Genomic DNA, 26,509 nt, shown 5'->3' on the forward strand with positions numbered 1-26,509 from the left:
CTTTCCTTACGAAACCTTCCAAAAACCCCGGAAAGCACGAAAACCGTGGATAACCACAGAATGCCTAAAGATGATAAAAAGGAAAACAGACATGTACAACCGCTTTGTCCAAACTAGGTCACTGGATGACCTTCAACAATTTAAAACATATCGGAACCAAGTTACGTCCTTCCTTCGTCGTGCGAAAAAAGAGTACATCGAAAAACTGTTCAACGGTGACTTGCTTAAAAAGGCTGATCTTGTGTGGCGCAACATTAATCAAATTTTAAATCGAGGTACAACTCCTACTGGCGTGTCCGAAATTTTGGTCGACAACAAACCTGTGAACGGAAAGGAGTTAGCAGACACTTTCAACAATTACTTTGTGTCTCAAGCAGCTCAAAATGGGAATTTAATGAGTGTGCAATGCCTGGACGATAGGGTTGTTTCTAGTGCATTCCTGTCACCTACTGACGCGAATGAAATCAGAAATGATCTCCTGGCCTTGCCCAACAGTAAGGCACAGGATATTGACGGCCTGAAAATGTTACCAGTCAAACATGTAGCCGATATCGTTAGTCCAGTCCTGGAATATATTTTTAACTGCTGCATAGAGCAAGCAGTGTTCCCCAAAAGAATGCAGATTGCGAAAGTTGCGGTTATTCATAAAGGTGGAGACAAACATCATCTGTCAAACTATCGACCTATTTCTATTCTACCTGTTTTCTCAAAGTGTTTAGAAAAGATACTGTTTAAACGAATAAACGGATTTTGCAGCAAACATAACATTATTAATCCCAGCCAGCATGGCTTTCGAAAACATTTTTCTACTGAAACCGCGCTCTTAACCCAAAAAGAACTTATTTTAGAATCATTTGAGCTGAAACTACTTACGCTAGGAATTTTCGTCGATTTTTCTAAAGCTTTCGATCGCATCAATCATAAAATAATGTTAGCTAAGCTCGAGCACTATGGTTTCCGCGGCAAGTTTCTTCAAATAATTCAATCTTATCTAGGCTTTCGTGTGCAACAGGTGATAATAAACAACTGTTTATCAGACGCCTTGCATATCTTTTCAGGCGTTCCACAAGGTAGTATACTGGGGCCCCTGCTTTTCCTCCTTTACATCAATGACATCGTCTGCATAAGCAATCATCCAAGTTATGTCATTTACGCAGACGACACTTCCTTATTTTTCAGAGCCGCAAACTTGGTAGATCTTGAGCAACAAGCAGCAGATTGCCTACACTCTCTACATGAATGGTCCAAAATTAACTCCTTAAACATAAACACTGAAAAAACAAAAGCAGTGCTTTTTAGACCTCGCAATAAACTGACTTTATTGCCACCACTTTTTCTTAGGATGGGATCATCATCCATTCAGTTAGTTCCAACTGTCAAAAGTCTTGGTGTTCTTTTTAATGAAAATTTGACTTGGAACGATCACGTTGACCTTGTGGCTAACAAACTGTCTAAGGCCGTTGGCATTTTATGTCGACTGCGATATTTTATGCCAAAGCATATAAAGCAAATGCTGTATAACGCACTTTTTTCTTCTGTTGTTGATTACTGTTTCCTGGTCTGGGGTACCACATCTTTCACTAACATCAACCGCTTGCATCGTTTACAAAAGAAAGCTGTTAGAAATATTGTGAACGCTCCTCGACTCGAACATTCTGCACCAATTTGTGAAGAACTAGGCATCATCCCACTTCCTCAGTTATACAAAACATTACTTCGCAAACGATACAGGGCAAGCGTCATTAAAAACAACTGTTTTATGTTACAGCTGTCAAGATTACAGTGTAAAAATTCTATGTATTCAACTAGAACAAGTTTGAAATGGTTGTTACCTAGGACGCGCACAAATTATGGCTGTCAAATGTTGCGCTTCACTCTCCCACATTTATTAAATGATGAATCAGAGTTGACGAACAACTGATTGATAACTGTACTACCTCATGCCCTAAATGTTCGAATGTTAATCCATGATCTTCTCTGTATCAACTTGGTTTCTTTCTTTCTTTTGTTGTTTATGTGTGTCACTACCAAACTGCCTCTGTAGGGTGCGTCGGCCTCGTCAAGCCTCATTCACTGGCTTTTTGCCGGCGCACCCAACATCCTGATGATGTTGAATAAAGTATTGATTGATTGATTGATTGATTGAAAGTGGTGTGTTGCCTCCGTCGAAGGGCCTTAGAGGTCCAAACGCTCGGCATTGGCTCAACCACCAAGAGGCCCTTTTCTCCGGACACGGCGATGCCACGCACGGCTAAGAGTGGGTGCTTAGGTCCGTGGTGATGCAATGTTCACCATCATCCCCTTGCGGGGATGTCGCTACGGATTGATGCTCGGGAACCCGTGGTGTCGCCACTCACCAACGCCTGCAAGCTGGGGACAACCCCCTGTGAGGGGGGCATGTTGACTGCAACTAGGCCTATACAAGCATGCATTTATTGCTGGCATGCAGCATTTGCTCTGCCAAGGGTTGCAAGTTAATTGAGGTAGCCTGCATGTTCAGAGCTGTGAGCTGGACATTTCTCTTTAATTGCTTTCCAGCGAACGAGTTCCAAAGCCATTGTAACCCCACACCGAGGCCCTCGCATGTTACACGTGTATACCCTTTGTATATACGATGGACACTCGTGATACGAGACACATATCCAATAAATGCGCATATATGAAACTCGTATATATGTGTTTGGTATACGTGGGATACATGCCATAGGAGCAGGTATGGCATAAATGTCGACACATTCAATAATTGCGTATATATGAGACACATACAACACATATATTCAAGATTTTTAACACGTTCACTGCGTCGTGGCCCACCGGTGGGTCACGCAACGCAGTCCAGCCGTGGTGGCGCAAACAACGAGGCGTTTCTTGCAGTGCGGCGACGATATGCTTCCACAAATGCGTGAAAATGCGTTTCCACTATCATATCACCGATGGCGGTAGAGATATAAAGCGCGCCTGTATTTATTGACATTGGCGCTTGCAATGGGTCTGATGATAAAGCTGACGGCTATCAGGAAACAGCGCAGAAAATGTTCCAGCTACCCGCGCCAGAATTTTGTTCGGGCGCTTTGCACATGCGCAACGTACTTTTGAAAAGCGCTCACAATGTGTGCAAGAGCTCAGCTGAAGAATTAATCTGTCCTATTCGCAATAACTTGGCTCACTCTCAGTGCCAAGCCTCGTGGTCCTCATCCTTGAGATTTCCATTTTTTACGAGCATTCAAAAATCGTGATGGACTGTCAAAAATTCGACGGAGGTACAGAAAACCAGAAGAAAAGACCCTGCGGTGGAAGCAGATCCGCCGGGACACACGGCAGCCCAAATACGTTGCCATCCACTTCGTGCGGCACAACTTCTGCTCCAGCGAACGTTGAGTGTCCAAGCAGCGACGATGACAGCCTCGAAGAGTTATTGGAAAGTTCTTCTGAACTGTGGGATGGTGAGTCAAGCGATTGCGGCGAAGCGGTATCTGAGGATTCAGAAAATGGTGATGTTCAGGCTGCATTACCTACCGAAAGTTGGAATGCGATAACGACTAGAGTTAGAGCGATATCGTATTCGAGCCCTCCTGTGCTAATCAGCCTCCCGACTGGCAACGACGCTCTCAGCTTGTTTTCTCTTTTTTTGACTGATGACATTTGGGACATGATGGTTCATGAGACAAACAGGTATGGGAAACAGTACATAGACTCGAACGTCCTACAAGAGAAATCGCGTGTGAAGAAATGGACTGAGACAAACGTGCAAGAAATGAAAGTGTTCGTTGGTGTACTGATCTGCATGGGTCTAGTAAGGCTTCCTAGTCTGCAGCACTACTGGGCAAGAAGCGATCTGTACGGCGTAAGCTGCATTCGCCAGAACATGGCCCGCGACCGGTTTCTGCTGCTACTAAGGTTCTGGCATTTCGCAGATAACGAGGAACCGAGCGCACAGCAGGATCGTCTCTATCGTATTCGACCCTTGATGGAAAAAATGAATCGCAATTTCTGCTCAGTGTTGGAGCCAGGCAAAGAGATTGTCATTGACGAAACGATGATTCCGTGGCGTGGGCGCCTCGCCTTTAGGCAATACATCCCTGGTAAAGCCCACAAATATGGAGTCAAGCTATACAAGGCCTGCACGAAGGAGGGCTATACATTGAAAGTGCCGATATATGCCGGAAAATCTGGCACCATAGCGGGCATGGGGCATGCCGAAGAAGTAGTAGTAAATTTGATGGCTGGCTTCACCGGCTGCGGTCGCACACTTTTCGTCGACAACTTCTACGCGAGCATGCCGCTTGCGTCACGCCTGTTGAAAGATGATACATTTTTATGTGGCACTCTCCGATCGAACCGAAAGGGGCTTCCGAAAGAAGTTACACAAGCTAGAGTTAAAAAAGGCGAAGTCGTTGGTCTTGAATCCCACAACGGCGTAAAGGTGCTGAAGTGGTTGGATAAACGGCCCGTTCTCATGATCACAACGGTTGCTGAGCATGACGCCAGCCTTGTTGATACCGGAAAAAAAAACGAGAAAGGGTGAGCCGATCACGAAAACGCGCACAGTCCTCGACTACAACGTGGCGAAAAAGGGCGTAGACTACAGTGACCAAATGACGTCCTACTACTCCTGCCTACGGAAAGGGCTCAAGTGGTATAGGAAAGCTGCGGTGGAGCTCATCGTTGGAACTGCAGTTGTGAACGCATGGGTTGTCGGTTCAATGGTGGACGGTAAAACGTCGCCAATCATCGAATTCCGCGAGGAGTTGGCACGCGCACTCTTCGACACAGCTCAGATTGAGACCGAAAGGACACGCGGAACAAAGCGCGCCCATACGCTGGAAAAGGCCGATGGACCTGCACGGTCTGTCCGAAGGAGATGTACTGGATGCTACGCATCGCTGAGAGCTCGCAGAAGTCCAGAGCAGGCAAGGGTAATGGCGAAGAAAGTTGTTACATTCTGCGCAAATTGCGCGGGAAGGCCATTTATGTGTTTGCCATGTTTCAATCTTCTGCACGAGTAGAACTCCTGAACATAGACTACGTTTTTGACATCGTTAGCTGGTGGCACTTAAGACGTTTAGTTGCAAATGCTGTGATTTGAACTGTTTTTTTTTCTTACGAAAATTATTCTGGAAGTACTTGAATAAAATGTCGAGTTTGAGGTCTTGTTCTTGAGTATTGGTGCTTAGTGAATGCTGAAACGCAGGGTCACGTGACGTTGCCCCTCAAAGGGGAGCTGGTCGGTGGGTAGGTAACGTAGCAGGCAACGGCTTCAAAACGCAAACTCTATATTGTGAAAACTTGTGCATGCCCAGGAAAAGAAAGAAGAATCGAGGGTGCGAGAGCAACAAGCGCCTCTGGCATTTGTGCGGACCAGAACGACCGAAACTCTTGGCCGCGCTCTAGTTGCATAAAGCAGAAATTTGGTAGACAGAAAGGGCGCCGCTTTTCAAGGACATCCTTGAGAACGCGCTTCAGTCGCGTTCACTGGGGATGAAGCGAGCAGAGTCGCGGTAATAAATGACTAGATAAATTCTCCAGATGCCGTATGCTACAAGAAGCCATTATCCATTTTGTTTCTATGATCCATTTGGTCCTTTACGTCAGGTCATTATTGTTCGATGACGTAGCCGTGCCGTTCAAACGTCCGTGGGAAGCCACCTGACTATTGGCTCATTGGCGACCGGACCTCACTATTGGATGCACATTGCAGCCCATATTGAACCATAGCGCGCAACGAATGGCGAAGGCTATCGTCAACGCGGGTATCTGCTGCTTTTCAGTTCTTTGATTGATCGACTGCTGCTTTCGTCTGATGATTCAGTCAGGCTTACGTCACGCGAAATGGAGCGGAAAATGGACAATGGATTCTTATAAAATGCGGCCCCAGGGGAAGCAACTTCCTGGAAATGCACGGGCCAAGGGAATTACGTGATGATTTTCTGCGCTAGCATACATGATTGAAGTAGCCCGCGCAAGCTGCAACCGAAAATGCCAGTAGAGCCATCTTTCAGCAGGCGGAAAAAACAGCCTCAGAAATGTGCCCCACCGGTGGGCCACGACGCACCCGCGGAAAGCATCGGGTGACCCACCGGTGGGCCACGACGCACAGAGATCAAAACTATGATAAGGGGCTACGCAGTGAACGTGTTAAACAGGTCCATGGCCTCTCGGAACATACAAATCTCCAAGCTCCATGGCCTGTGTACGCTTCTCAAATTTCGAGCGCAGCCGTATTGGTCGTCCGACGCAACACAGCGAATCCCAAACCGAAATCCGGCTATGAGCTACCGCTGCTTTGTGACATGAGGGCCTATTTCCCATGATGCTTTCCACTACATTTTTATGACTAGGCTTCAAGATTATGACATTACGCACCCTCCTAGTTTTTTTTTTCCTCCATGAGCTCTCGCTACAAAAGAGCAAAAAACAGTCTCGGTCCGCTGCCAAGCCTGCGGACTGAATAAGACGCTCGCCTTTTCCATCCGGTCCACGGTCCGGGCCTGAAAAAGACTGCGCCGCCCGCTCAAGGTCGCTCAGAGCAGTAACGTTCACGTCACTGGGTACGCGGACAACGCTGACGGGCCCGGACCATCCGTGATCCGGTCCGCTCCTCTGAACCCACAAAAAGGACGAAGTGAGTGTCGCCACGGTCCGAGTTCTACACAATCGTGCACAGAGTGAAAGAAAAGAGGACAGCGCGTCGACAGCAAAATACTAAGCTGAGCAACGAGGCCAAGATAGCTTTGGGCACGACAGACATACGAACACTGTGCTCCCCTAATTGAAAGACTTTCAGCCAACAACGACGAATTGCTTAAGCTGAATGCCGAATTAGAAGATTCCGTTGCTGATGAAGATTTCGCTTCTGAGTTTGAGGTGGACATGCGGTACGGTACAAGGACGCAGCCAGGGGCATGCTTGGGCAGCTCAAGGAGAAAGAAGCCAAACTGCTGAGAGCTCCTTGCCTATTAGCTAAGAGCAAGCAGAGCCACAACGAGAAAGCCAACATGGCAGCGGTGAAGCTGTTCACTGCAGTGCAGTAAAGCTGCCCACCCTTCAGCTGCAGACCTTCAACGGTGAGCTTCGACAGTGGCGCAATTTTTGGCAGCAGTTTAAAGAACCCGTTGATGAGAATGGAAACCTCACCAAGGGAGAAAAGTTTCATTACTTGAGAAGCCTTCTGAGCGGAGGGGCAGCGTCATCGATAGCCAGATTACAGGTGACAGGAGAGTGCTACGAGGAGGCAGTAAGGACTCCGTCCAAGCGCTTTGACAACACCCGACATATTATCCAGGAGCACATTGCCCATTTGAGATCGCTACCATCTGTGACATCATCGGACGAAATGCGAGACCTGTGGAAGCTCGTGAATCACGTTCAATGCCATGTGCGCGGACTGAAAGGATTGAAGGCGAGCTCGACCACTTATTCTGCCATGATGACCGACATTCTTTTGAAAGCCTTACCTGCCGACATCATTGTTGGCTGTTATATACAGCTGGCCAACACTCTGGAGTGGTCGCGTTCAGCAGGTGACGTTTAGAATGGTGAGGCTACATCTGTCATGGGCCCTACAGACGGCAAACTGGAACTTCTCAATTTTTGGCAGTCGAAGTTGAAAGCCGAGAAAAGAGCGGTATTGGCAGCAATAGAGACAACAAGTGAGTCAGAGAGGAAAGCGAAAAGAAATCATCTCTCCCACTGACATCTGCTGTCCTGCACACAACTTCACAAGTAAAGGAACAGTGCTTTTTCTGCGGCTCACTTACTCAACACACTGCGGATTGCGACAGTGAAATAAACAGATAAGAAATATTGGAAAGAAGTTAAAAGTGACAACCACTGCTTCAGATGTACAGAGAGGACATCGTTTGAAAGAGTGCCGCCACCGGCTGGAATGCGGAAAGTGCAGCGGTAGGCATCTGCAATCAGTATGCGACCCAAACTGAAAGCCGAAGAAACTAGAGGTGACTCCAAGATTGGATATTAACAACTTGCATGCAATCATTAAATTATTCATTGCAAGAAATTCTTTTGCAAACCTGCCGGCTTTCGGCTGGTGGAGAAGGTAGGCGTGGTTACATTCGAGGCACTGTGCATGGGGGCAGTAACTGCACTTTTATCCGTAAGGACATCTCTCAATTTCTAGGCCTCGATTTAAGTGGAGAGACCTCTCTCGAACTGAGTACATTCGGGACAGCCACATCAGCAACAGAAAAACGTCGTCTTGTAGAGTGTTCGCAGCCAGTATGGTGACAGTAAATATATTATAAAGGCCATAGAGGTTCCTTTCATCTGTGACGACATAGTCCAGGTGCCTGTCGAAAAAGACTTTGTCAGATCAATAGCAGAGACAGGCCGGCCCATAGAGGACACGCGTCTGTTGCCGGGAATGACAGCGGTACCCGGCATTGGTGTTCATATTGGCGCTGAACACCTGTGGAAATTCATGACGGGCGAAATGCAACGCTCCTAGCAAAACGCTGACTTGGTTGCCCTGGGGTCGGTCTTCGGTTGGATGTTTCAGGGTTCGATATCAATGCATCCCTCAGTAGATAATTCAGCCAACTTCTGTCTCCTGAGGGTAAGCACAGTTTTTCTGGGACATGGAAACCATTGGCGTTATAGATCACGCCGGAATGAGGAAGAGGAAGCGATTGTTGGTCAGTTTAAAAGAAACTTTAGAATGATGAACGGCCGCTGAGAAATCAGTCTTCCTTGGAAAGAAAGCAGTGGACATCTTTGTGACAACCGCTCCCAGGCAGAAAAGCGACTCAAGAGCCTAGGGAAAAGAACTCAGCGTACTCTAGAATCTTTCCTGACAGGAAAGTGACTGACATTGCTACCTTCTTCATGTGATGACAAACACAAGCGCTAATGCTTGTGTTTGTCCTCTTTGAGTTCTTGCCGCGCTATGGAACATAACGCATACCTACTAGCCTGAACCATCACCTTTTTAAACTAAGTGTTTGGTTGCTATCTTTGACACCTTTTCTGATTTTTATTATTCGGTGGACGTTTACATTCTAGTTAGTCATTCCTTCCAACATCTCTTTTTCGCTGAGCAGGATAAAATCATTTTGTCTGACTGTATTTAAAATCGATGCACGGTGATAAAGACTACAATCTCTCCGAGAGACACCATGTTTGGGAGTTTTACATGTAGCGTGCTATCTTTGATTTTGAGCGGTAAATCGCCACTTGCTAGTTTTGTTATCCTGTAGCTGGTGCCCAAGGCATCTTGTCAGGCTCTTAGCAACTATGAACGGGGATATTTTCCTCGCTGGGCGCTCGGTTATTTCACCGTTGATCACACTGTATTTGGGGAACGTTTTTCTCATGCAGTACATTGGTCCGCCCTCTTTTGTGAGGGTGATCGTTTGGTGGGAAAGGGGTAGCCATAAAAAAATGTATTGTTTGAGAGTGGTGCCAGCTAGAATCACTAAATAAAGACAGAGTACCGGCACTGTTTTCTCCTATTGTTCTGTGCCGCCGCCACGATCATTGGTCAGTTTGCATCACGTGATATTTGTTTACACTGCGACGGTTCATGGGGGCTGCTATTTTGTGGCTTATGCGTTTTCAGTCGGGCAACTGTGGTAGTCCTAGTGCTGCGACGCTGCCGGTGACCGACTCAGTGACCAGGGATTCCGCGCCTCGCAGCATTTCAGCTGCACAAGAGCATACGAAGATGCCGTTTTTCTGCGTTGTTGGCTGTTTCAACTCGCAGAATGATGGAAAACGCTTCATGCGCTTTCCGTTGGGGAAAAATGACGGTGCTCGACTCCGCGCATGGCTGCAACTCGTGAGCCGTGATGATTTCGAGCCAACTCCGCACTCCAGGATTTGTGAGGTGAGGCTCTTTGTAGTGCATTTGTGATATAAATAATCGCTTTGTTTAAAATTTAATTACTGCACGCTGTTTAAGTTTGTCTTCGCGTTTGCATGGCGTTGTGTGGACGTCTAAACTCGCAAGGTACTCTGATTAACGTTGGTGCATTCAGTGTGGACCTCTGCCCCCTTGTTTATGGGAATTTGAAATTGCTTGACGGATTTAATGACGGAAATTTAGCGTTCGCCGTTGTGCCAAAGAATTGTCGCCACTTCTTAGGTTTTTTTTTTATTATTTTCGGCGTGCACCTCTTTGTCCAAGTGCGTGCTTTTGACCGGTCACAAACTCCTTCCTCCTGTTCTTTTGGTGCCTGTTCGGTTACAGTGATTGGCCTGTTCACGTTACGTAAATTTCCGCGTTCCGTTTGGCGATTCCATGTTGTTACAAGGTTTTGCATCCTTGAATATGACGTGAAACTTGACACCATTAGGAAGTAAACTGAATGCATTCTTTGCACACTGAGTAACGAATCCACTAAAAGAGTTTCAAAGCATTTTCACAGCCTATACGATGTGACTGCCTTACCGAATAGTTCGAAAACAATGCACTGCGATAGCTCATGTACCCTAATTATCACGAACTTAGATTATCCCATTTGCGATTTCTTTCCCTGCGGGATAAACTCAGAAGTTCTAATGTGATGCTGCTGAATACAGCTGCTAGCTGTACCTCTGTACAAATTCCAATAATCTTGTAGGAAACTTGAGAGGGAGACGTTGAAGCAAATTTAAAGCATTCAAACAATGTTTTGCATTCACTAAAATTTTCCTTGTTTGCTGATTGTTTACTATTGTTTGTTAGGCCCACTTTGAAGAAAGCCAGTTTGAAACTGGCAGGTCTGACGGCCGAAAGCTCCTCAAGTGGAATGCTGTTCCAACAATCGCTGCATGTGACAACCGGCAAAAACATGCGAAGCGAAAGGTTTCTAGGAGGCCAGGCAGTGATCAAGCACATGGTATGGCATTTAGCTGATACACTGCTATATATCGTATCATGCATGACTTCGAAGATGTGTATCTGACTTTCTTGGCATTTCAGGCACATTGGCTACCACCGAGGAGCTTGCTGCCTCTACCACATTTCCCAGCAATGTGCATGGTTGTGAAGTGCGGCTTCCTGCACCAGAGATCGAAGCTCAGCCTAATGAGACAGGTAAGCATATCTGTGTGTGAAAGTGGATTTAGTTCAATGAGACATAGGTGTGTGTAGGTGAGTTGGTAATCTATAGTTAAAGCTCATGGCATGAAAGAAAAAAGACAAGGAGTAACAGAATAGGGTACGTGACGCATTGTGCCGTGCACTTTACTCTAATCCATTTTTTTTGTGTAGTGAACGTGAAGTAAATAGTTGTCGACAGAATTTGGCCGGGAGTTGTGTTAAAGATAGTTAATATTGAAAATTTGAAAGCGTTCGAGCTTTCCAGATATGCTTCCCATGGTAAGCTAGGTACTTCATGGCTCAAAAGTGGCATCTTCGCATTGCGTGGCTCAAACTCATAGAAATCCTAAAACTTTTTTAGCAGGACGCCAACGTCTTTTTTGTCTTCTTTTGCTTCAAACTTGAACGTGCTGTATGCATTTCTAGCTTCTTCACCAACCGTCATTAGCAGTGTGGCTGCCTGCACCTCTTTGCTCTGCTTGATCAGCTGGGTAGCTGTAGAAAACAACGTGAACTCACTCTTCCACGTTTGCCATCCTAGCCAAGCGTTGCCTGATGTGTCCAAGGGCTTCGGTGGCGGAAGAAGAGACGCTGGCGTCGACATGCCGACTAGGGACCGCTGCCACCATGTGAGCAGGCTGGCAGTCAGTGAAGAACAGCGTTTATTGCCGACAGGAAACGGGTTTATGAAGAGACAGGAGGGTGACGTACTAGGTCGCCGTCAGCGGGACGTCAGAGTGACTCAGCTCTGCTACAGTGTGTTTAGGTGCAACTGTCAAATAATGTTAATCGAATCAATCGGACCAAAGCTGCTTTGCTGAGTGATACTGATGTAAAAAGTTGCGGTAAACATGTATTTCTGCTTTTTAGCACTGCCATGCACCATTGAAGTGGTTGGTTACCCAAGGCTGTCATCTGCACTGGCAATGGAAGTAGAGGTCGAAACAAGTAAGTATTACGCTATAGAGTTTACTGATTTTCTACATCTTAGAAATAGGAACTCTAACACCACGATTTTGGCAGGTGCACTGGTCCCGGAAAAACAACACACGGATGCTTGGACCATGCCTGATGAGCCAGGTAAAGTACCTACCATAGTATGAAAAACCAGTAGCCGTAATACCAGAGTAGTGGTGTGCGAAATGTGGCAATAAATGTTTCATCATCATGGTCAGCCTGACTACACCCACTGCACGGCAAAGGCCTCTCTCATGTCTCTCCAATTAACCCTATCCTTTGCCAGCTATTCTGTCTGCAGGGTTAGATGCCCTCATGCTTAGATGTTTTTTAATCAGATCTTTCGTCTTCTATGATAGCTTGCCGGTATCCTGTCGAACCATTCTGCTGCCTACTTCTATTGCGCACTCCGCAATGATAGCTGTCAGATTATCGTTCATTGTATCAGCATGAAGATCATCTTCCTCAGTCAAAGCTGAATATCTGTTCTGCAGCGATATCCTGAATTCCTCTAAATGTTGAAGGCCTGAAATTTGGTGCCATTGCCTCTGTATCCTGCCCGGAGCTATTGTACATGCACTGTATACTTTCAGCGAGCGGAGGGTAGTGCAGCTGTGCCACAACTAAGAAGCAGCAGGCAGACTTGAAGATGCACCAAGGCACCCAAATGGTAATAAAAACAAGCGTGTTTGGAAACATAGAGTTTATAACAGAATAATGTGTTTGTTCTTTGGTTGCCCCGGCAACTGTGAACTTCTTATTAATGCGAACGCATTACTAGCCCCATTAAGTGAAATAATGTGTGTGTGTGTCTCTATGTGCATGTGTCTGTGTGTGTATACTTAAAAATGGTACAAAAGCTAGTTGCAAACAACCTGGGCTCTAACAGTCCCTCGGAAAAAGCCGCCTGCCAAGGCAGTGGTGGATCACTTAACCACTGGGCTAGCAATTTAGTTTAGCGGCACTCCGTACCCGGTGTCTACATATACGCCACAGTGCCATGACTGTATGCTCATGCTTTCGCATTCATACACGTAAGCAGCGTTAAGTGTTTAAGTGTGTCTGCCAATTTTTTGGTTCCTTATCTCGGCTGCTGTTGAGTGAGCCTCTTCATGATGCACACAGTTGGTTCTTGCGTGCCAGTGCCACAGATTTAACTAAACTTTTTCAACTAAAATTTAGCGCTGCCAATATTAGCAATCAAAAAGATAGTAGAAAAGCTTGGAAAATATATCAGCGGCTGACCTATGATTTGCGGTTCCTGAAAACAGCAGACTTTATAAGACAGTTTCAGAGCATGTGCTGTCAATACCTAGAGAATATGTGTATCGTAAAGTGCACCCTGCAGTCACTAAGATAAGCATTAAACTCATTTTAACTGTTGGTTCAATAGTTGCAGCATGTTGCTTTTTCCTTTGGCATTGTGCCATGAATCCAGTGGGTGCACAGTGCCATTCCCTTGTGATGATGCATTATAAAGTTCGGTATTGTAACGAAGATTTGTAACCCACTGGTTAAACTGGGCTATAAAAGATATATATATATGCTTGCTGACTCGTTCCAAGCTATGTGCATAGTTATTGACATCCTAGATATGTAAAAAAAGCTATGCAGTATTTGACGTCTGCGTCCATTAATGTGCCTTGAAACCCTGCTCAAATTCCAGGAAGCAGCGTGCAGTCTTCATCAGTGCATCCATGAGGAGATGGTTGAAGACTTGAAGCGCAAAGTGGATTTGCTACAGAAGCATATCAGGAAACTGGAAACACAGCTGGATGGTGTTGTTGGTGAGCATCTCATTTTAAATTTCATTTGGATCTTGGTTCGCATGAGGCACTGACTGTATTAGTGGGCTTGTAGAGCAGCTAGCAGAGCTGTAAATACAGTGCACAGTGATGCGATTTCCTCAAGTCCTTTTGCAGCAAGAAAATGAGATTTCGTAGCAGCCAGAAAGTGTAATTTGGAGCAGAAAAACAGGCATTTGCACCGTCGGGACACATGCTTTGAAGGGGTAAACTGGCCGTCAGCGAAGCAGCATAATATAGAGTCACGAAATAAAATGTCTTTATTTAGTGACTAGCATAACCGATGTGAATTCAAAACGCGATTACTGAAGCAGAGGAAAATCCATTGACAAAAGAGTGCATGTTATGCTTAAATAACAATTTGTTAGCGCTCCTTTTCAATGTACAAAGTTCGAGCACAACCACATCAAAGGAGGTCATATAATTGGCGTGCGGGAACAAGCTCTCAGAGCTAGTGCCTCCGCTTTAGGAGGACTATCTTCATAACACGCGATGCTTGGCTGCATTTTTCCGAGACAACCGAGTGGGGAGACGGCAGGTGTGCTCGTGTAATCTGTCCTAGAGTCAATAAATAAAGATTTTATTTGTATTTTGTGACTCTAGTCTGTTCTTAATATTTTAATTTTTCTGTTCTGTTTCTTGCGTAAGCTTTTCAGACATGTTTTCTTTTAATGAATGCATGCATATGATGCAAGGGCAACACTAAATCATTCAGAGCTTGGCCGGTTAGCTTTGCTTCTATAAACCGTAAAAGCAAAGTTACATGCCTAGTTCGGCACAGATTATTTAAAATAGCTGGATGTAGCAGGATTTGCCTTTTGGTGCGATTGGCATAGCGATCACATCACTGAGGGTATGAGCATGAAGGCATTAAAGCTTACTATGGTCTAAACAAGAGGAAAAATGGTATGCTAGAAGCAAAATTCCATCTCTGTACTTACGTACTTATGGCATGAAGCCAATATATCAGTGTTTGTGTACAGGTTTTATGTGTATATTTTTCTCATTCAGGTTTCATTTCTTGTACTAATTCTTTGTCAATTTAGGCAGAACTGACTCACTGACATGCAGTTTAAGATGTTTGATAATCATTATCAGGGAGAATTAAAAATAATGCTCTACTCACATTTTTGAGTACTTCACTACATGCCTTGGTCCTCCTTAGCTTAAGATGGTCTTGCATCACTAACGCACATATAAAGTTCACCAGTTAATTCTCAGTGATAAGAATAAAACTAAGTGCATGGTGTGAATTTTTTCACTTCTTTTTGTTTTTCAGGCAACAAGCTTGCGCACCTTGCCCCAGACCAAGTCCACAATGTTGCTAATTGTGATCCACGTGGCAACAGGTGGACTAACAAAACTGTCCAGAAAGCCCTGCAAATCCGCTTGGCATGTGGCAACAGAGGTTACAGCCTCCTGAAGGAGGACGTTACTCCTCTGCCGTCAGAACGCACCCTGCAGAGGCGTATCGAGGAAGTCAAGTTTGGACCAGGTGTGTATGCAAACTTCACTGGCTCATGTTGCCACTGGCAACTACAGACTTATTAGGCAGCAGTGTAAGCACTACATGTTTTTTTTTATTTTTAAGGAATTCTTGAGGAACTGCTGCCTCCACTCAAGGCCAAGCTCGACACAGTGAGGCCAGAAGAGAACCATTGCGCAAGCTCACTGCGGGGCTCGACTTTGACCCAACTGTCAAGAACCCAATTGGCCTTGCAACGGCGCCACTGTCCAATCCAGTGCCTGAGGGCGAGCTGACCTATGCGACACATGGTCTAGTCCTCATGCTTACTGGACTGTCGTCTCGCTGGAAGCAAGTTGTTGCCTACCACCTGACAGGTACGTCCAATCATACTTTCGGCCCTTTTAAGCCTAGGCATTCATGCATTTGGTCTCGCTGCAACGGAGCAAGCAATCTGCTGTTACATGGGAAGATTAAAGCGAGCGAACGCGTAGAGCAGCGGAGGATGAGGGTACCGAACGAGGAAACAACGCTGCATGAGGGATGGTCTGTCGGGAGTGGCTAAGAGAGGTCGCTCATACCCTCCTTCCAGCTCATCCTATGTCAGAGCTGGTGGCTTAAAGAAGGCTGTAACGAGGAGAGTGCGCACTGCAGTGGGAGGCTGGGAGGGGTTTGCTGGTATGATAACGCAGAATGTGAAAGCAGCTCAGCACACCAGAAAGGAATCGTCAGTGGTATGCTTAGAGGTGAGCGCCCTAGATTCAGTCACCCTCAAGGGAAGGTGTCGAGGTGCAGGAATTTATCCCTTCGTAGGGCATTTCAGAACACGTTACTCGACAGCCTGTTAGAATTTGCATTGGGGTTTCGTTCGTTTTGCCATCAGGTTGATTTCAAGGCATAATTGTCGCAGTAAGAGATGATATAACAGCAAAGAAGAATATTTCAACAGCTGGGTTTGAAATTTTCACTACAAAAGGTGTAATTGTCAACCAGCCTTTTAATATTCCTGCATGTGGGCAGTGGAAGCCAAAGTATTGCAGCGTGATGTTGGCATTTGTCTGTTGTGATGCCATTGGGCTTTTTTGAACTAAGAGGTTTACTGAAAGGGAAACCCTGAAACTGCCTGAGAAGTACAATTGGTTGATTTATGGGGTTTAATGTCCCAAATCTACTCAGGCTGTGAGGGATGCTTTTTCGAAAAGTAAAGAAATTTTCGCACTCCTCACCATGCATAAAAAAATTTCTCTTATTATTAAACTAGGACTTGTGTCCCATATTAGCTGCCGGAGCATTCCAGGATGACTTTCACCACTCAATATCCTTATGCTCTGGAGAAACAGCATGTGAGGGCCCGTGGTTGCTTCTGTGGAGAACTGTGCCTTGCCAGATATTTGTAGCTGCAGTGCTGCTGTTCTTTTTTAATGCTGCTTTGTTTTTAACTTTTCTGTATTACCTCTCAGTCATCAGTTTCTCTGCCCACTGCTCTTTCCATTACCGACTGAAAACGTGACTATAGCCTTGTTCACAATCTAAACCAGCATACACCTCATCTTGGTACATTTTTTCTTTAGTAAATCAACATCAACCCATTTGACATTTTTTGTTTTCATTCTTTTGCAGGGGACTCCATCGATGGAAGTTTTTTGAGAGACTTCCTGTTTTCTGTGATTGAAAAGTGTGAAGCGGCTGCATGTCACGTGGACGCTGGGATTTCTGACATGGGGCCCAGCAACAAGGCACTGTGGAAGAGATGTGGGATCGCTGCAACTCGCTCAGTCAAGCCCGTGGTGTCGTGGAGGCATCCGTGTGCGGCCAACACTGACAGACAGCTCTACTTCTTGGCTGATGCTCCACACGTTTTAAAAAACATGAGGTCACCTAGTGAGGGGCCAGTCATTCTTTCTGCCCGCTGCCATCGTGACCAAGTACGAGCTTCCAACTGACGAGGTGGGTGCAAGCACAGATTCCATACATTCTATGCCCAGGCTGTCGGGGTAATCAGGCAAGCATTCTGTATTGAGGAACCTAATTCTGTAATGATGGACTTAGTGGGTATGATTGAACGCCACATTAACTTGCATTTTACTACAAACTTAAGTTTTGTTCAAAATCACATTTAACTGTGCAGTGTAACAGGAATATTGTGACATTGCTTGAGCTGAGGTCTTCTAAAATATGGTAAGATTTAAACCATTTTCAAGTCTGTTTTGTGCTTCTCACAGGTGTCTGTGAAGCACATCAGGGAGCTTGCTGTCATTGACGCAGAACGGGACCTTAAGTTGGCCCCTCACCTGAAGCCTGCACACCTGGACCCTGATCATTTTGCCAAAATGAATGTGGCATCTGCGGTTGCAGTTCTGAACCACAGTGTTGGTGCTGCTATGCGCACCCTAGTGAGTCTTCGGCTCCTGGAATCTGAGGCTCTAACCACAGCATGGTTTGTAGAACGCATGTTCCGGTGGTTTACAGTGATGACATCACGGTATATCGGCACTGCAATGTCCCTTTTCAAGCAGGATGCGCATGATGAGGCAGTGGCTTTTCTCAAGGAATTCATGGAGATTTTCGCACATGTTTCCATAAAATCCGGCAACGCGAAGGAAATGTTCAAGCCTGTCCAAGCTGGTGTGCTCATCACAATGTCTAGTGCACTCCACATTCAACACCAGCTTCTAAGTGTGCACAAGTTCAAGTTTGTGTTGTTGTGCAGACTGTCACAGGATGCCCTGGAGAACCTCTTCTGCATTCGCTCAAGACACCCAGTGCCGAGGCCACTAGAGTTTAAACTGATGCTCAGGCTCATAATGTTGAGCCAGTTCTTTAAACCAAGCACCAAGGGGAACTATGGCATCGATGACACAGTAGACCTCATTGAGTTCGTTGAAATTAAAAAAGCAGCTTTGAAGAACGGTGTGAAGGCAGCAGGAGATGAGCTCTTGAACGACAGCCTTCTTGACGATGTTGCTCCCCCCCTTGATGAGGTGCAAATGGAGTCGCTGGTCTATGTGTCTGGGTACATCACCCATAGCGTGACCAAGAAGTACAAGTTGTGCAGCACATGCAAGGAGAGTCTTGAAGCAGAGCCTGTAGAACAAAAAGACCAGCTATTAAAGCTGAAGTCGTATCGGTCGCAGTCGCAACCAAGCCCCCTCACTCGTCCTTCACGTCACGTTGTGAGCCTGCTGCAGCATGCCGATAAGGTCTTCCGTGACCACGAGCATGAGGCCTTAACTGTTTCCCTCTCTTCGCTTACGAATGCTACCTTGGACACGTGCAAACTCGCATACAGCTTTCCACATTGCCATGATCTGCAAAAGGCGCCTAACCCAAGCTTTCCTCATGCTGCGGCTACGAATTGCACTACGAAAGCTCAGCAGCACGGCAAAAACTGCAAAGGCGAAATGTGGATCCAAAAGTGTCGGGATGAGGGCGGCTTTGTCTCAAATTCGTTAAAATGTTAGTTGATGTAAGGAAGACGAGCATACGCGCTAGCCGCATGGTCATTGCCTGGTGCACGCTCCTGGCTTGACTAGCTGACCTCAGACTGCTGTTGACCCTGCTCCCGTTAAGAAGCTTCTCCGAATAAACCCCACCTTACATTTGGCGCAGGTTCCGGGTAATATCCTCTCGCCCTGGAACTCTGCAACCAAACGCTGCCCCCTACCGCGATGCCTAACCACCAAGCAGTACAAGTGAGCCCGGCCGCCATCGTCTCTACTGGTTCTTGGCGCCAGCGAGACACTGCTATTTTCAGCGGCACGGAAAACCATGATGTTGAGGATTGGCTCACACCGTATGAGCGCATACAAGTGGCACGCAGAAACCAAACTCACCAATGTGATTTTCTACCTGACGGGCGTGGGGAATCTGTGGTATCAGAACCACGAGGCAGACATTACATCATGGTCCGTTTTCAAAACAAACTTCTCAGAGGTATTCGGCCGTACAGCACTTGCATGCGTGGTCGCAGCAGGTAGAGAAGAACTTCACGAGTTACATTGAGGATGTCGTTGGTCTGTACAAGAGGGTGAATGCACAGATATCTGAAACCGACAAGATAAGGCATATTCTCAGGTGCAGTTCAGCAGTGGAATAAAAAAGCAGCAGTTGCCTGTTCATATGGCAATCATTTTTTTTTTTGTCATGCAAAAGTTTAAAATTTTCTTTTACTTTCCATGCAGAAGTTTGGTTTCATGTGCTGCCCTTTTAGTTCCTGTTTTCTCTCGAGGCATATGAAGCATTTGTTGTGCAGCAGCTGCAGTGTTCTCAAAAGGCTTGCACTTTGTTCATGTCATTTGTCCACATTGTTTTTAACACTGATTAAATTTGTATTTCATATAAGGTGCTATCTCGTGAATAAAATTATTTTGTTGGGATGTTGACTGGGTAGCACTGGTTTCACGCGTTAAGTGCTTTTGGCTCCTGATAGTGGTAATTTTTTATATTAGAGTCTCAGTAAATGGAAACTGCTTAATGAAACTGCAGAGAACAGTGTCTTGAGTTTAACTAAATGTACATCATAGCTTACATTGTTATTGTGAAATAGTATACCACAATTTATTTCCAGTACTCCTCAGCAAAATAGAGGTACTCCAGCCACCAGATGTTAGGGTTTCCCATAATTTCTCTGCGGTTATTTTAATCAGTGTGGAATGAATTACATGTATGGATACTGCCAAGAACCACTGCCAGCGAATAATGAACGTTACAATTCACTCTGTCCCTCCCGAAAAATAAAATCCAAAGCATGTGGCTGCTCCGGCGCGTGCTGAGCTGTGCTCCTTTCTGTGTTTTCAATAAGCAAATAAGCAATTTTCCATAAATTAGAAAGCATTTGCATCTGGGTGGCAAGGTTTTTTTTGTTATTGCTTGCTGAAGCGGCTAAATGTATGTTTCCCGAAAAATCAGCCGGCGAGCAGCTGCGCGCACGAAAACTGACGCTGCATATCGAATGTCTGTGTTAGTGTATCGCAAGATTATGCCATTCCCTGTAACCAGTCCCCAAAGTATCACGGAATTATAGTGATTACTGTACTCCGGAAGCGTGCTGACGATCGAGTTGCATCAGGTAAGTTGCGAATACGCGTGCAAACGGCTCGCTGCTGCTCGCTTCCAGATTAAGCCGCTGTTTGAAGCAGTCGCTAGTGCGCCGAGCGTTATTTTACCTCCAGCGGGGTTACCCTTGCCTTAATCACCATGAATTGCTCAGCCGGAGCGCTCGTATATTTCCGCAGTAAAAGTGTGGAGTAACCGCGACGATACCCGTAGTAGCATTGTATTCGACCACTGCCTACTATGAGCCATTAGCAATACTCCCGCGGTGTTGGCACATTAGCTCCTACAAAATAAAAGCAAGTTTAAAAGACAACACCTGAAGTGTTATAGCAACAGCACCTACTGAGGAGGCGATCGCCTATCGCAATATATAATAAAACACACGAACAGCACAACGCTGATTGCGCAGAGTCAAGAAAAAATTGCCCAGAATAATCAACAATAACCTGAAATATTTAAGTTCATAATACAAGGGGTGTCTCCGCACGACGAAAGCATGAACTGAAGGCAACAGCTGTACCGTTTGCATCTGAGCGGCTCCATGCAGTACGGCTACGATCCCCGCCGCAGCGCAGGGTGGCTAACAGCGTTGTTTACAAAATGGCCGGGCCAAAGTTAGCGGCGAGGTCGCCGAAGCGGCAATCTGGCAACAATGATAAACAACAAAATGGCCGCCCCTGCTTACCGCCGTGCTGCAGTGACGGTACTCTAAGTCTTTATTTAGTGACTCTAGTGCCAGCCATCCACTATGGTACCCAATGAGGGGACGGAACAGCAACTTGCAAGTCCTGCCCACACCAGCTGTACACCACTACTATAAACAAATATGGGGCAACTCAGGGTATCCACTCCACACAAGGTTAACCCTAGCTGCCAGACAAAACGAAGAAATCAAGGAGAGAGGGGGAGACAGGAGTTGTGAAAATGAGGATGGGAAAGCGAAAGATGAAGGGGAGGACATGAAAATGCGACTGCTGATTTCCCCCGGTCGGGTCAGGGTAGAGGTGTCGTCTACAGGAAGCTGGGGCCAAAGTGGTGTGTGGCCTGCGCTGAGGGGCCTAGCTTAAAGGTCCCAACGGTTGGCATCGGTTCAACCACCACGACCCCCTTTTACCCAGACATGGCAGAGCCACGCATGGCTAAGTACCAGTGCTTGGGTCCGTGGTGACGCACTGCTTACCTTCATCCCCCTGTGGGGATGTCCTTGCAGATGCTCAGGAACCCGTGGTGTCGCAACTCGCCAACATCTGCATGTAGCAGATACCCCCAAATGATGTGGCAGTAAGAACAAAAACTTGAACCACTTCATCAATGGCCTAAGCAACTTAATTTACACCTTTTGCTGCTTCATTATATGTGGTGGTAACCCTGCAACCATTCTGTTCTGTTATCAGAAGTGGCACCTGCCGCAGAAGAGGTACCTGCCGATTTGCTGCAAGATTCGCTGGGAAATGAAGCATTACTCAGTAAGACGACTGCATTTTAATAATGTATGCAGGCCTTTAACCCATCTGCTTTAACACGCAATCAAAAGTAAACTTGGCGTACTGAAGCTTAGCTTACTCAACAGAACGCGCATTCCACTTGTCAGTTGTTCTGTGTTAGAAAAAGGCGGTATGGTAGCATTGCTTATTTCGTTGTCACCGCTGCTGCTGCATGGTGGTTATTGTTTCTTAGATTCTAGGAGCCTAGAGTGTTCAAGCCTATATTTCCTCAAAATGTTTTGCTTCCTGTGAACAGTTTTGTCATTATGGGGCAAAGCTGCACTTTAAGTTGTCTGAAAATATCAAGACTGGCAGGGATGCATTTGTGCAGCAGAGGCCTTCATATCCAATCCAAATTCATGTTTTCAAGACATTAAGCATAAATGGCATGAACAAAATATGCATATGATGGAGTGTAATCTTCCTGTGCACTCCATCCTCTCCATTTTGTGTTGTTTTTCTTTCTTCATGTTCCATGTATTACAAGTACGAATTAGACCTGGATTTGATGTACAAACACCAGCTTGGGCGTAGCTGAAGTCCTTGCTCTTTTGGCTGTTGAGGCTATTCATTCAGAAATTTTCCAGGTGTAATGAAAAGTGTACTGTTGGTATTTATGCTTAAGTGATCTTTGTTTTGCTCCTATAGCCTATAGACTTGCAGAAAAATTGAGGTCATTCTCACCTCTTGATGTGTCAGTGAGGTTGGTAACATTTGGCACTATAATCATGGCTTGTAAAAGAGGAAATATTAAAGAGGTCATGACAGCCTATTTTCACGTATACCCTGCTTATCGCCTTTAATTCCCAACAGGTTAAATTACAAATCCCCCAATTTTCAGTTGATTCTCTGCGGTAAATGTTTAAAATGAATTTTTTTCGTTTTTGTTGTTGCACACTGCTTGCTGGTCTCGCATCCTCTGAGCGCTGACGTCACGAGCGCATACACGCCACGCGTCGTCTGCTGCGAGCTGTTGAGGTGCTTGCATGCACACCGTAGACAGCAGTCGCTCGAAAAGTTTGTTCTTTTAGCCTAGCGAAATAAAATGCATTTTCCGTGTTCTCTTTTCGGAAGCCTTAAACTTAGTACGCGAGCTGAGTGATCCTTGGTAAAGCGGACTTGCTCGTGGCGCCCACTTTCCAATTGTTGAGGAAACAGAAATCAATGGACCCCTGCTTTATTATTTATGCTTAGAAGCATGCTGTTCATATGTTATGAGTGTGGTCTCTTTTGAGCAGTCAAGTGCTCCCGTATGTGAGACGCGGCCCGTGCCGTGCATGCCTTCGCCGATGTGCGCCGTGAAAGCCGCGGCGTTTTGTAGTTCTTGTCTGCTATTCATCGCTAAATAATTAAACTCAAATTATCTAAAGGTGCACTACAGTAACCTTGAGGCACGAAAGTAGAAAAGTGCCGAGTGCAACTACTTCCGCACTGCATGAACGCGTTTGTAAGTCGAACATACGTTTCCTTCGACTCATACAACTTTTTTGCAGAAACCAAGCCGCTTGCAAAACCCTACGTGACTCGAATGCTTTCACTGTCCACACCGATGAATAGTCGCCGCCGTCTAAATGAGTGCTTCAAAATAATAGTACAGCATTTTGCTGTGTGTGCGCATTGTGCCCCAGGAGAGCGAAGATTATGACAACTGTAGCCCCGCGCTGAGGTTGTTTACATGGCTGAGCGCAAACAGTACTGCTCGTTAGTGTGGCATAAATCGCCAGGTGGGTTATCATTATATTAAATATTACGCACTCTTAAATATAATGTACCCGCCACTGTGGCTCAGTGGTTAGGGCACTCGACTACTGAACCGGAGTTCCCAGGTTCGAACCCAACCGCGGCGGCTGCGTTTTTATGGAGGTAAAACGCTAAGGCGTCCGTGTGCTATGCGATGCCAGTGCACGTTAAAGATCCCCAGGTGGTCGAAATAACCCCAGCCATTGGTGTGGCTTGTGAGACCCAGGTTGCTCTGTCCGAAATGATAATAATTGGTTATTGGTGAAAGGAAATGGCGCAGTATCTGTCTCATATATCGTTGGACACCTGAACTGAGCCGTAGGAGAAGGGATAAAGGAGGGAGTGAAAGAAGAGAGGAAGACAGAGGTGTCATAGTGGAGGGCTCCGGAATAATTTCGACCACATGGGGATCTTTAACGTGTACTGACATCGCACCGCACACGGGCGCCTTAGCGTTTTGCCTCCATAAAAACGCAGCCGCCGCGGCCTCGCGACCGCTGCACACCAACTACCTGCCAGCGATCTGCCCCTTGCGCTGGAGGACGTGCGTGCGGCCATCCACGACCATCTCCGAAAGCAGCACCCCGACCCACGCATCGCGGGAGGTGAGCGCATCGACAGTGTCACCGGCTGGCGCGCTTAAGGGGCGCTCACATTAGCGGGAAAACGCGCAACGCCGGGCGTTTCCCGCGTGCCGCTTCCCGCCCAAGCCGGTTTTTCTCCCGCGGACAGCCTGCTCTGCCGTCCCGCGGAGCGATGGGTTCGGTACCTATTTTTCCCGTGCCGGTGACAGAACAGCCAATGGGCGCCGTCCGTGAACCGTGACGTCGGTCCCAGTTCAGTGACCCCGTCGGCGGAAGCTGCGCGCGTCCGGCCGGCCGGCCCCGGCCGGCCGGGCACTCGGCGGCTGCTTTGCCAGGGCGACGGGAGGGGAGCTAGCAGGGTGCGCTTTCCAGTCTTCTCTAGTGTCACGTGACTGTCCCCTATTCTTTCTGCTCGTTCGGGTCCTCCCTCAGCGCCTCCTCTCTCCACATTCCATGACAACCGCAGCGAGAAAACGCGCGTAGTGTGAGCGTCATTCCGAGGAGCTGCGAGGCAGCGTCGACGTTGACGCTGTGCCGGCGCGGGAAGCCGGCGCGCATTGGCGTGTGGCCCGGGGAACGACGGGAGGGTCAGGGAATCGCGACGAGTGATGTGTGTGACGGATGCGGTGCAGTGGAAACACTATAACACCTGCTTCTTCGCTGTGCCGCGTTCGCCGATGCTCGTCGCGATATGCTCGCGGCCTATAGGGCGCAGGGCATACTACCAGACTCCATCAAGACGCTGTTGTGGCCGCAAGGCAGTGCGCGCACTCGTGAGCAAACATTGGTGAGCCTCTGTGCATTCCTCGAACACACGGGCTTGACATCCCGTCTGTTCTCCGTCAGGTAGTTACACGCAGTGACCGAACGCTCCGCGAGTTCTACCTTGAATGATTAATAACTGGACGCCGCACTCCAGTTGTAACCAACAGAGTGCTGTGCGCGTGTGTGATTTAATTCCTCTAAAATGAACTAATCACGCGCACAACCTGGACACATTTCTTATTGTGTAAATAGTTTGTACATATTACTTCTCCCCTATCCTCTCTTCCTGTCCCCTCACCTCTTTCATTTCATTTCTCCATTCTGCCTGCTATCCTTTATTTCCGCCGCCCCAGCTCAGGTGCTTCAGTATCGATGGCAGATGCCGGGGCTAGCAAAAATCTTTTCCTTCCTTTTTACTATTATTTTTAATAAAACCACTACCACCACCACCGCGGTCGGGTTCTAACCTGGGAACTCCGGATCAGTAGCCGAGCGCCCTAACCACTGAGCCACCGCGGCGGGTGCTCTGCCAGAAAAAAAATTAGTTTTTGAGGAAATAATTGGCGCAGTAGCTGTCTCACGTATCTCGGTGGACATCCGAACCACGTCGTAAGGAAAGGTAAAGAGGTGGGAGTGAAAGAAGAAAGGAAGAAAGAGGTGCCAGAGTGGAGGGCTCCGCAATATTTTCGGCCACCTAGGGATCTTTAACGTGCACTGACATCGCACAGCACTCGGGCACCTTTCAATTTCACTCTTCCTGTAAGCTCTGAGGGAAACCGGGAAACTTTCTTTACGCCCTTCTCACATGTCCTTCGTTCCCACATCGCCAATCACGGCAGAATCATACTGGGAGATTCTCCTGGCCAGCTCCGCTGCTGCTGACCAGCGCCGGATAATTACCAACGCCCTAAAGCGGATAGCCCTTCAAAGGCTGTCCTTTGCCCCCTAAGGGCAGCCCCCAAAGGGTTGCCTCGTTAGCGGTACTGATGATGTGACGACCCTCTCCTAGAAAAATCCTAGAAACGATACCTGGGATTCTCACCAGGCCCCGCCGCGGTGGCTCAGTGGTTAGGGCGCTCGACTACTGATCCGGAGTTCCCGGGTTCGAACCCGACCGCGGCGGCTGCGTTTTTATGGAGGAAAAACGCTAAGGCGCCCGTGTGCTGTGCGATGCCAGTGCACGTTAAAGATCCCCAGGTGGTCGAAATTATTCCGGAGTCCTCCACTACGGCACCTCTTTCTTCCTTTCTTCTTTCACTCCCTCCTTTATCCTTCCCTTACGGCGCGGTTCAGGTGTCCAACGATATATGAGACAGATACTGCGCCATTTTCCTTTCCCCCCAAAACCAATTATTATTATTATTATTATTCTCACCAGAGAAGTCATCTGTCACCAAGACAGTGCTTCATCCTACAGCTCAATAATTTCTATGGCAAAAATTTCGTTTGACAGTACTGCAGCTTCCACGTACAGGAGGCTGTACACGCATTCGTTTTACGCGTTGCAATATATATTTTGCCGCTGTTCAAGAGAGTGCAATGACCGACCACAAATGCGACGGTATGAGGAGATACAGAACAGGCTTTGTTACAATAACCAATCAATTACTATTACA

General features: G+C 46.8%; 1 pseudogene; it reads left to right on the plus strand.

Moving 5' to 3' along the window:
- The window catches only part of LOC144129576 (uncharacterized), a 31,667-nt pseudogene extending 12,709 nt beyond the window's left edge, over positions 1–18,958 (plus strand).
- The last annotated feature ends 7,551 nt before the right edge of the window (positions 18,959–26,509 follow it).

This window comes from Amblyomma americanum, chromosome 4 (genome assembly GCF_052857255.1).
Source record: "Amblyomma americanum isolate KBUSLIRL-KWMA chromosome 4, ASM5285725v1, whole genome shotgun sequence".
Classification (NCBI taxonomy): domain Eukaryota; kingdom Metazoa; phylum Arthropoda; class Arachnida; order Ixodida; family Ixodidae; genus Amblyomma; species Amblyomma americanum.